An 11,277-nucleotide genomic window follows, 5' to 3' on the forward strand; every position below is an offset into this window, starting at 1 on the left:
GAGTTAGGAGGTTACAGTGACAATTCAACAGGAAAACGGTGGTCACTTGAACTAGAATAACAGTAGAAGTAGTGGTGAGAGGGCATTGATTAAGGGTAAAGTCTGAAGGCAGACCTGGTTACAGTTGCTATTAGAATAGACATGAGTGTGAAAGAAAGTCTTGTCAAGGCTGACAGTAGGGTATTTAACCTGAGAAACTCCTAGAAGGAAATTATCAATTACTGAATTTGGAAAGGCTATAGAAGATACAGTTGTTTTTGTTTGTTTGTTTGTTTGCAGTTTGAATCAAGAGTTCATTTATTCAATAAATATGGTATAGAGGGTATCTCTTGTGCCATATATCATGTTTATCACTAGGGATAGAGTGATGATGACTAGACAGAAACAGGTTCCGCACTCATGAAATTCGAATAGCACAAATAGACATTTATTGAGTCCTTACTAGGAGTCAGGCACCATGCAAAGTGTTTTTCATTTAATGAAGCTTACTGTCTGTAGGGGAGACAGCCATTAAACAAATAATTACTCAAATATTTATTTAATTATGAGTGGCAAAGTACAGAGCATACTCCTGTGTATAATTGGGGAGAACTGCTCCCAGGCTTCTTAGGGAAGGTTATACTGGGCAAGAGTAGAGGACAGGCATTTTGAGGATTTGGCCATGAGGTGAAAGCTTTCTGTCATGCTCAGATTTGAGACAACCCATTGTTTTTAAGGCATGCTACCTACCCACTTGTTCTTGGAAGAGGGGAGGGCATGATCTCCTGCCTGAGCCCTGGCATTTTATGCTGAAACCCACTTTCAAAGCCCTGCTCAGCTCATTCCTAGCACTACCGGGCCATTCTCTCTTTTCCCTGCATACCTGTCACATGTGGACCAATCCAAGAGAAAGTGCCTGGATTCTAGACAGCTAGAACTTCTCCCTCTGACCACCACACTGCTTTAAGAACCCCATTCCTGGGAACCAGCAGTTAGCATAATGGCTGTGTCACTAGACTCCCACGTAGTTGACCGCGGTTGGTGTCCCAGACCCGGTGGTTTAAAACTCACACCGCGCGCATGTGCGTGCGTGCCCAAGATCCTGAGAGGAGAATGGAGGAGAAGGGATTGCGGCATGACCATTCCCCCTGGGGGGTGATTTCTTACTTTCTGTCTCTATGTCTCTGTCTCTCTCTCTGTCTGGTGAGCACACGAAAACCTCTCCAAAAAAAAAAAAAAAGAACCCCATTCCTGAGCTCCAGCTTGCTTCTCTAACTTCAGGTGGTGTACTGCTGAGCACTTGATCATGTCTTCTCATGTATGATTCTGGAATTTAGTTTATATGTTACAGAGTGTCTTCCAGAAACACTACAGATGCTTTGAAGACAAAGATAGTGCTGCCTCCTGCTTTGGTAACCCTAGAAAGACATATCACAGTGAAAATTGCTCAGAGTCAAAATGATACAAGAGACTGTGAACTGAAGACCCTTTCATCATTGAAGGGAGAAATCTTATTGGAAGTGCCAGAATACAGCCTGACTCAGGCTAACCAATGTGACTGTGACTCTGAGGGATATACCAGAAAGTCACTTTATTAATTTCTGATGGGGAAAAGAAAGAAACCAAAATGTTCTGGTTGGCATAGCCTGAGCCAGTAAGTTTTCCTTTCCTGGAGCCAAATCACAAGGGAGCCAACTCAGGATTGGAAACCATTTTATTTTATTTTATTGCTATGAGAAGTCATTTTTTCAGGAACCAGAAAATAATTGAGCTCCTTACAAAAGAGTGTACTTTCTGTGTGGGAAATCATGGCGGCATAAATTGCCATTTATAACTAATGGAGTTATTTCTGCAACCTGGATAACCTCATGACTTTTCCCCATGTATTTTAAAGGGTCACATCTCTCCCTAGCTGAAACTGTTATAATACCAGCGAAGACCTTGTAAGATTAACCTTTAGGCTGAAAAAGATGCCCAGTAAGTCACATGTAAGCTCTTCCTGCACTGTGCACAGCCCAAAAGGACTAATTTGGGATTTCCTTTTTTTGAGGAGGAGAGTATATTTGGGAGAAAATTTACCTCTATGTTGATCTCTGACTCAATAAGGAAAATCTAGGACCTGAGTATTCTAGAAAAAGAAAATATTTAGAAATAACTAAGTTTCAGGGCCAGCAGGTGGCCTGGTGGTTAAAGGCATTGGATTCCCACATGGCTGGACTTTAAACTTGGTTCAAGTCCCAGACCTGGTGACTTACTTTCTCGTTTTCTCTCTCTCTCTCTCTCTGTCTCTCTCTCTCTATCCCTCCCTCCCTCCCTCCCTCTCCCCCTGGTCAAGTTTTTTTTTTAAATAATAATAATAACAAATGGAACTAAGTAAATAAATTTTTTTAAAAAAAGATAGCTAAATTTCAAAAGATTGATTTCAGGGACTAGTTGAATTCTTTTTTAATTTCATCTCTTGGGACCAGCAGTTGGTGTAATGGCTATGTTGCTGGACTCTGATGTAGTCAACTGAGGTTTGCATCCCGGACCCGGTGGCTTAAACTCACACCGGGCATGTGTGTATGCATGTATTCATGCCCAAGATCCTGAGAGGAGAATGGAGAAGGAATTGTGGCGTGGCCATCCCCCCTGGGGAGTGATTTTTTGCTTTCTGTCTCTCCTGTCTTTTTGGCAAGTGCATGCACCTTATAGCAAAAATCTCTCAAAAAAAAAAGTTATCTCTTTTTCTTTTTTTTTTTTTGTTTTGCCAAAGGATATATATGCTAGTCAGAGAGAGAGAGAGACAAAGAGACAGAGAAAGGGAACAAGAGAAAACGCCCTCCAATGAGGTATGGTCATCCCCCAATTCCTCCTCTTCCATTTATTTGTCTATACTATTGGGATTTGGAGCATACATGAACACGTACCCAGTGTGCTTTTCAGGTGACCGGGGTCAGGATTTGAACTGTGGTCAGCCATGTGGGATCCAGATTCTCTTAGCCACCAGACTGCAGGATCAACCAAATAATTTTCTAGTTATTTCCAGAGGGTATGAATGCTCACAAGAGAGAGGAAAAGTACCTCTCAATGGGGTGTGGTCATCACATCTGAATCCTTTTTCCTCCATTATTCCATCCTTTAGAACTTGGGACAAGCACACACATGCACCCAGTATGTTTCTTACGCTACCAGGGTCAGGACTCAGACCACAGTCAGCCGTGTGGGATCTGACTCTCCATGCAAGGCACGTAAGCACTGTACTACAGGGTCAGCCCTGAAAATATTTTATAATCAGTACATCAAAAAACATCAGAGGCATTTAGAAATAATAATGATTTTATATATGGTCTCAAGGAATCAAAGATTCATTCTATTGTAAAATGCATGTATTGAGTGTCTAAAGCTATTCAAAGTAAATCTCTCTTTTCTTTCCTCATAGCTCTTCACAATTAAGAAACTGCTTCCACAATGACCTGATCAATGCTATGGTTTGAAAGTGTTCCCCAAAAATTCAATTGTTGAAATTTAGTTATTACTAGATGAAGGAGATAAAACTTAACTATAAAATGAAGAGGTGAGGCCTTTGAGAGGATCTTAAGAATTAAGATCATTAGGATGAAATCTCAAGGCTGAATCTTGGTGGGTTTATAAGGAGAAGAAATGACAGAGACGCAGACACAAATAGTACATTCTTGGTTTGCTCTGCTCAAGCTCCTGCCATGTGATGCTCTATGCCACTTTGGGATCTCGCCAATGGAACAACCTCACCAGATATAGCCTGTGAAACTCGGACCTTCAAAACTATAAGATAAATAAACTTCTACTCCTTATCAATCTCCCAAACTCTGGCCTTTCTGCAATTAGCAACACAACAGACTAAAATGGTAGAGAAAGAGAACACACAGTTGGGGGTCAGATTTGGTGCCTAGGCTTTTACATACCTTAGCTGTTACATGCCACCGTGTGCTACCAGGTTCCTGTTGCAAAGGAAGGCACTGAGTGGAATTGGGTGTGTTGCTTATTGTTAACAAGTCCTGAAGCAGCAATTGAAATCACAGTGAGGGCCCCTGCAACCCCATTCTGGGTCACTTGGTGGGAAATGCCACTCAGCACTCTGGCTTCAGCTGTGCTGCTGTTGCTGTGGTTTCCAAATTGGCTGAACATCAAAAACATCTGAGAAGCTTGTCAAGCACAGATTTCCAAGCTTCACCTGAGAGGTTCTGGGTGTGGCATGGGCCCCAGGGGTCTGGATTTTTGCAGACCTGGGTAGCATCAGGTAACTATAAATATTCCAGGTGCAGTGCCTGCCTTTATACCAAACACCATGAGACAACAGGTATGAAATACTCTGATTTGGGGCCCTAAGGTGAATATTTAGCTTAATTCTAGAGAATAGGTGCCTCACACACTTAGCACACAGCCTGCCTTGTTTAATGAGTTATTCATGAAATTGGAGGGCGATGGAAAATTTGAGATTCACTATGAGACTGGACTTCTCTGAACTTTGTTGTCTCTTTCTGTAAAAATAGGGCTTAGAGTAACTGCTGTCTAGAGGGATCGTGAGATTCAAATATGATTTTATATATATATGTGTGTGTGTGTGTGTGTGTGTGTATTAGCTTTAGTAACTGCCATTATGCAGAGTCCAAGATGAAGGGCACTGTTTCTACAGCCAGATTGCCTGGATTTACATCCCAAAGCTCCCACCCACTGGCTATATCAACTAAGGGAGTTACTTACCTGCTTTGTGCCTTATTGTCATTGTCTGTAAGAGGAGGAACAATAATGCTAGTACCATGCAAAGACCATGCTGAGAATTAACATCTGACATACTCAGTTTTGACCCTTGCATAATATTAGTAAGTACTTAATAAATATTAACTAGTACTTTGTGAGGGCATACTGTTTAATTTTACTGAAGGTATCCTAGTATTTATTGAGGGCCCGTTTGCGTTCTCTTTTACATTTACCAACACCTTTGAAATAAGTACTATTAACTTCCCCGTTTCACAGATGACAGAACTAAGTCACAGCTCTTGCCTGAGGTCTTCCAGCTACCAAGTAATAGAGCTGAATCCTGAACTCAAGCAGACCCCAGACCTTAGAAATACTGTGCAATACTTTCTTCCAATACAGCCCAAATTCCTGTTGTGATAGTCACGTTCATTCCATAGACCTATGCCTCCTTCTGGCTATACAATTCTGAAAGGGGGAAAAGCAAGTCATATGGTATCCCTTTACTTCAGAGTCTCATTCACATCAGAAGATGAGCTCAAAATGACTCAAAAGACAGGCAGGAAAGAGATGGCACCTGCATTTTGACAGAGGTTTTTGTGCTTTGCTTTTTGTTTAATTGCTACAGGATGCATGCACTTGCTGGAGAGAGACAGAGAGGCAGAGACAGAGATAGAGAGACTGACGAAGAACCCTCCAATGGGGCATAGTCACACCATAAACCCCTCTCCTCCATTTCTCCATCCTGTTAGGATCTGGGGAATGCACACATACATGCCAAGCATGTTTTTCAAGCCACCAAGACCAGGATTTAAACCATGTTCAGCCTTGTGGGATCTGGCTCCTACTAGGCTAAGAGGCTAGCCCTTAGCAGAGGTCTTTTAAATTCTAGAAACCCAGAGGAGCACTTGACCACTCAGGGACCTGCATGTACACAGTTGCTTGACCACATTCTCAATTCTCCTACAGTAAGACCTTAGATATGTTTGCATAGAGCTCTGCTAAGGAATTAATGTGCTGTGGTTTACATTCTACTGGAAAGGGCTGGTAATAAATTCTACTCTCTCTAAAAGCAAAATATGAATCCACAGGAATGTCTCCAGTGAAGCTTTGATGTTACTTCTGAGGACACTTTGAATGGTGACAAGTTGGTATCCTAAGGGGGTGATCTTAGATTTGCGACAAGTTACATGTGAAAGGGACTTCATGACCTTAAAGATTATAGAGTTCAACCTGCTATTCACAATTACAGTACAGAAAGACCTCGAGATGACATGGTGGTTGACCAAAGGCTCACCCTTGTCTTCTGGGCCTCCAACTCGAGCCTGCAGGATCTCGGGAATAGTTATTTTTCACACCTTCCTTTCAAACCATAGCACCTTTGCTGGCTCCATCTAAAACTGGCCCTACCATCTTCTCCTTTCACATTCTGATGTCCCTATTTCAGAGAGATTTCTTTGAAACACAGCCAGCCCTTCCAGTAAGCATATATAACAGAACAGTGATTTCAGGGAGTGAGGCCTGGTGGAAACAAAACCCAGACATGTAAAATTTGACACCTTAACCAACCTAAGTACCCACATTCCCACTCAGTTCCCACTCCCTGCCTCACCCCCACCTTTAACATGCCCATAATTTTATTCTGGGGGAAACCACAACCAGCCCTTACCACCAGAGGCCAACTTCCCTGGCAGCAAGCTTGCTTTCAAAAGGGAAACAAAAAAAATCATCAAGACCTATGGGGCTTTCTAACACATTTTGTGGAGGGCCCACAAAAACTGCGTTATACCAAGTATAATATTATCTTTTTCTTTAAGAGATTCTTTAATTGGTTCCATGCAAAAGGTTTGTAGGTAATGAGTTTAAAACAAATAATAATATTCTACCACCTTAGTTGGCCTATAAAGTGAATACTTTTTGCCTGGCTTAAGGGAAGTATGGGGATGGGAAAGAGGCCTGTGTGAAAATGAAGGCCACTTCAGAAGGCGAGGCCTTGATTCTTGGGCTCTGATACAATAAACTCTGATCTAGTTTTAACAATATGGTTTCAACAATTTCCTAGCAAGCATGGTGCTAAATATCAGTGAGATGGAGATGCCAAACTAGATAGTTGAGTGCTCAGAATATGTTTAATTAGTTAATAATTAACAAATAAGTTCATTAATAGCAAATAAGTGAAATGTATTTGGGCTGCAGTCTTTCTAAGCTACTTATAGTTCCATGAATTTAGCATGCCCTTCTAGGCATCATAGCCTTTCTTTCTTTTTTTTTTTTTTTTTAAGATAAAAAATCAACAACTTTTTTTCTCAACATAAGCCTAATCAAGGTCAAGACACCGTTGTAAGCTGTTTAGTCCATCCCTAAAGAACTGAGGCTCCCAGGAATTTAACTGTACCAGTGTAGTCTTTTTAACATTATTAATTGAAGAAAAACTCTTTAAAGATTTCTTAAGGTTAGGGAACAAAAAGAAGTCAGAAGAAGACAAATCAGGACTGTGCAGTGGATGCCTAATGATTTCCCATAAAAACTCTCACAAAATCATGGCCTTTCTAATGCAGATCTCTGGTGTGGAATACCTGCCTTCCCTTCCAGTCCTATAGAGTTCAATCTGCTATTCACAACCTGCTATTCAGAAAACTGAGAAAGAGCCCTAAGGTAATCTTTAGGGCTCTTTCTCAATTATCTGATTCTCTTCCTTCTTGACACTTCCCTAGGTTCTTGAACTCAATTTTGGCCATGGACTTGATTTTAATAATTAAACATAAGTGAACGCCATGCCTGTCTCTCAAAGCAGAAGCTGAGTGCCAATGCCGGTTTCCATTTCACTCTCTCTTTCTCTTGCCACTTTTCAGACAATAGAGGCTCCATCATCCTGGGTCCTAGAGTAAAGAGACATTACATAAAGCTCACAACTGACCTGGAGCAGACATAAAATGAGAGAAAAATTAATCTTACTATAGTCTTTCAAGATCTGAGGATTGTTTGTTACATAGCATAGTAAAACCTAGGTTGACTGATACATATGTTATCTGCCTACTTACCTGATGAACTCTAATCATCCCTCGGATATTCACTTTATAGTTACTTCACAAGAGAAGACTTTACTGGCCATTCTTTACCTGATTTTTTCCGTTGCCAGCAAATCTGTCCCCACAGTCTTCAGTGATTCCCAAGTATAACACCTATAATCTTATTGAGATTGTTTATTTATTTTTAACCCCTGGTAGGCTATGAACTTCTTGACAAATGAGACTTTGCCTAATATATCATTTTATCTCTAACACATAGTATAGTATCTTGCCTAAAGCACTATGGTTTGAATGTTTATATCCTTTCCAAAATATATGTTGAAACTTAATTTCTAACTCAACAGTATTAAGAGATGGAACGTATAGGACAAAAGTGTTCTGTTCTCATAAACAGAATTAGCAAGCTTATAATAATTTGGATGAGAACTAGGTAGGCCTCTTGCTAGTTCTGTCCTAGGCAACTCTGTCATTTAAGGCCGCAGTGGTCATCCTTTTTTTTACCACTTTCTACTATATGAGGACCCAACAAGAAGGTGCCATTTTAGGAGCACATAGCAGTTTTTACCAGACAACCTGCTGACACCTTGATCTTGGACTTCCTAGACTGTATGATTATGAGCAATAAATTCATGCTGTTTATACATTACCCAGTCTCAGGTATTCTGTAACAGCAGCATAGATGACTAAGAAAAAAAAATGATATCAAAAAGTGGGGTATTGTTAAAACAAATGTCCATAAATGTGGAAGCAGCTTGGAGTTGAGTACAGAGAAGAGACTGGAAAAGTTTAGAAATACAATCTTTCAAAAGACTAGGTTTTCATAAAAGGAGTGTTAGTGGTAATCAACACTAGTGAGCTCTCAGAATGAGCGTTATAGAGAAAGCCTAACTCTTCTGAGAGATGATCTGAATGGCTGTGAGTAGGGTATATGGATAGTGAAGGCAGTTCTGATGAAACCTTAGCTGGAAATAAGGCACAAGGTGTTGGAAATTGAAGGAACGATCATCTCTATAGTAAAGTGGCAGAGAACTTGTGCCCAGGTTCTAATACTTTGTGGAAGGAAGACTTAAGTGATTAACTAAGATACATGACAGAAGAAATACTTGAAGTGCTGTGGGTGCTGCATGGTTTCTCTTGACTGTCTTTAGGAAAACACAAGAGAGTAATTTAAGTAAAATTTGGAATTTGTCATCAAAAGGAAAGAAAAACTTAAAGAGTTAGAAAATTCTCAGCCTGGCCACTTAAAGAATAAAGAGAGATATTCTGGAGAGAGTACCAAGAGTGTGGCCAAGCAACCATTTGACAAAGAGGATAATATAGATAGAAGAAACCCAGGTGCTCTTCATCAAGACAAAGGAGTTGGGACGTCAAAAAATGATCCAGGTGTCCTGTGAAGAGGCCCCCTAAGATGACATCAAGTGATCCCAAAACCTCCTGAAGAAACTAATCAGTTCTGTATAACCAATGAAAAAAATACAGCCTGAATTTAGAGTTTGTTCATCATCTGCATTGAGGAACATAAAGAGAAATTTAATTGGAAACACAGTGGAAGTCTACAGTTTCATGATCACTGTCTTTTTTTTTTTTTCATGACAAAGAGTCTTTTACTTTTAAATGATTATCAGTACACCAAGTGATAACACGTAAGAAGTTTGTGAATTTTATCACTTATTATTTTGATTAAAAGAAACGAAAAGTAGCCCAAACAATTACACTAGCCATCACTGTTCTATCCTTTAGCTGGAAAGGACTACTTTAAAGCCGGCTGCTGCTTCGCACAGGCCACTTTTTCATAGATAAAGCCTCTGACCTTCAAGAAAGCATTAGGGGGAAAAAGACTTAATCCCTTTCTTTCTTCAAAGAACTCCTATTTTTACTAGATCTAAGAGAGAAAAAGTTAACATATCTGTTGTTCGAGCTAAAGGCGTAGGAAAACAACACACACCCATTAAATTTCTAAGAAATACAAGGTAAAAAGATGAATTCTTTGGATAAGTTCTAAGTCTGTACAAAAAAGCTAGATTTGCTTCTCTGTAAAAAGTGAAAGGACCTGCTATATAATATACAGAAATAATGCAATGCTTTTCCAAGAACATAACTGGAGCTCCAGAATGCTTCATATTCCACAGGGCATCTAAGACGCCAATCCATGGGACAGGCACTTCGTTCTTCTCCTATCCATTTATGCGGTAGTTTTCATGGATTTCTGGCTGGATGGCACAAAGGTCAAGAGGTTAGTCCAGACTCTATCCTTGTTCTGTAGGAAGTAGTTCTGGAGGATGGTCATCTTCTTCTGGGTCTCCTTCTCCACGTCAGTGCTACAACTACCACGGGATCCCAGAGCTGCGGCTTCCTTGGCCTTGAATTCTTTCTCCCTCTGCAGGCAGTGCTGTTCAATTTCACCTGAGCTGCTTCTCTGGCCTGCTTTAGTCTCCAGTTCTTTTGCTTGAGGGCCTAGGACACCTTCTTGGCAGCCTGCTTCTTGGCCTGCAGCAACTGCTGGATCCCCTGTGACTGGCTAGCTATGGTGGTGGCGACTCCGAGGCCCAGCCCAGCGGCCTTCACGATTGCTGTCTTCTTTGAAATGGCAAGAAAGCCAATCAGTTTTCTAGGTTATATAATTGTCATATAACAAATAGTTCCCTAGCTTTAGAAGATATGAGACTCTTGATATCAACCACAGTTGTGCAGTATCTAGGTTTTCTCTTAAGAGAATAAAACTAAACTCAAGGAAATGTTTCTACCCTGATAAACTCTTTTAAGTCCCGTTTCTTCTTTTCTCTGCTTTTGTTTGTTTGTTTTTAACTTTCCAAGAGTCTTCAAGTGAGGGGTAGCACCCTCACTCAGCACTTAGCATAGCTGGACAGTTAGATACCCATGCCAGTGACTGGTGAGTGACTGAGATCTATAGGTTCTCCTTTAGAGAAGAAAATGTGATTTTCACTTCAGCCAAAAGTAACTACCTCTAACCCACCTACACTGATAGAAAGAACTTAAAAACTATTTTATTTTTAATACAAAACTGAACCTCAATACAGCCACGAATGAGTTACAGAGGCATAAAACTTCAGACCTAAAGAGAATATCACACACCTTCACTGAGCTCCTTCACTGCAGAGATGTGGTAGATGAGGCCTAGCATAGTGAAGGAACTTGCCCAACACCACACAGCTAATCAGTGGAGCATCAGAGATAGGCCAGTGGACTCTCCATGTCCACTCTGGCTGGGGGCTTCATGATAATGCTTAAAATTGCCCAATGCCATCTTTAAATGGGTCATTATCTGGGCAACTTGATTGTTAATTAATATAGTGGTAGAATCAATGCCCATAAAACGGGAAATGGAGACTTACATGGTGCTAATGTTTGGTCCAGAGAAATCCCTTCATTTGGTCACAGTGTTCACAATTACCTCTTCAACCAGGAACTGGGAAATACACCCAGATCAAAGTACAAGTATCTATGAATAGGTGCAAATACAGACTCAAGAGTCTGGAAAATTGTAAAGTTGGAAATGTGACATCCCTGTTTTTCCATTTCAGGATCTCTTTCC

General features: G+C 40.6%; 1 pseudogene; it reads right to left on the reverse strand.

Annotated features, from left to right (window-relative positions):
• Positions 1-9,898: 9,898 nt before the first annotated feature.
• LOC106735749 (V-type proton ATPase subunit G 1 pseudogene) overlaps positions 9,899-11,277 on the reverse strand; it is a 3,817-nt pseudogene continuing 2,438 nt past the window's right edge.

The sequence above is a fragment of the Tupaia chinensis genome, unplaced genomic scaffold (genome assembly GCF_000334495.1).
Source record: "Tupaia chinensis unplaced genomic scaffold, TupChi_1.0 Scaffold000513_1, whole genome shotgun sequence".
NCBI classification, from domain to species: Eukaryota; Metazoa; Chordata; class Mammalia; order Scandentia; family Tupaiidae; genus Tupaia; species Tupaia belangeri.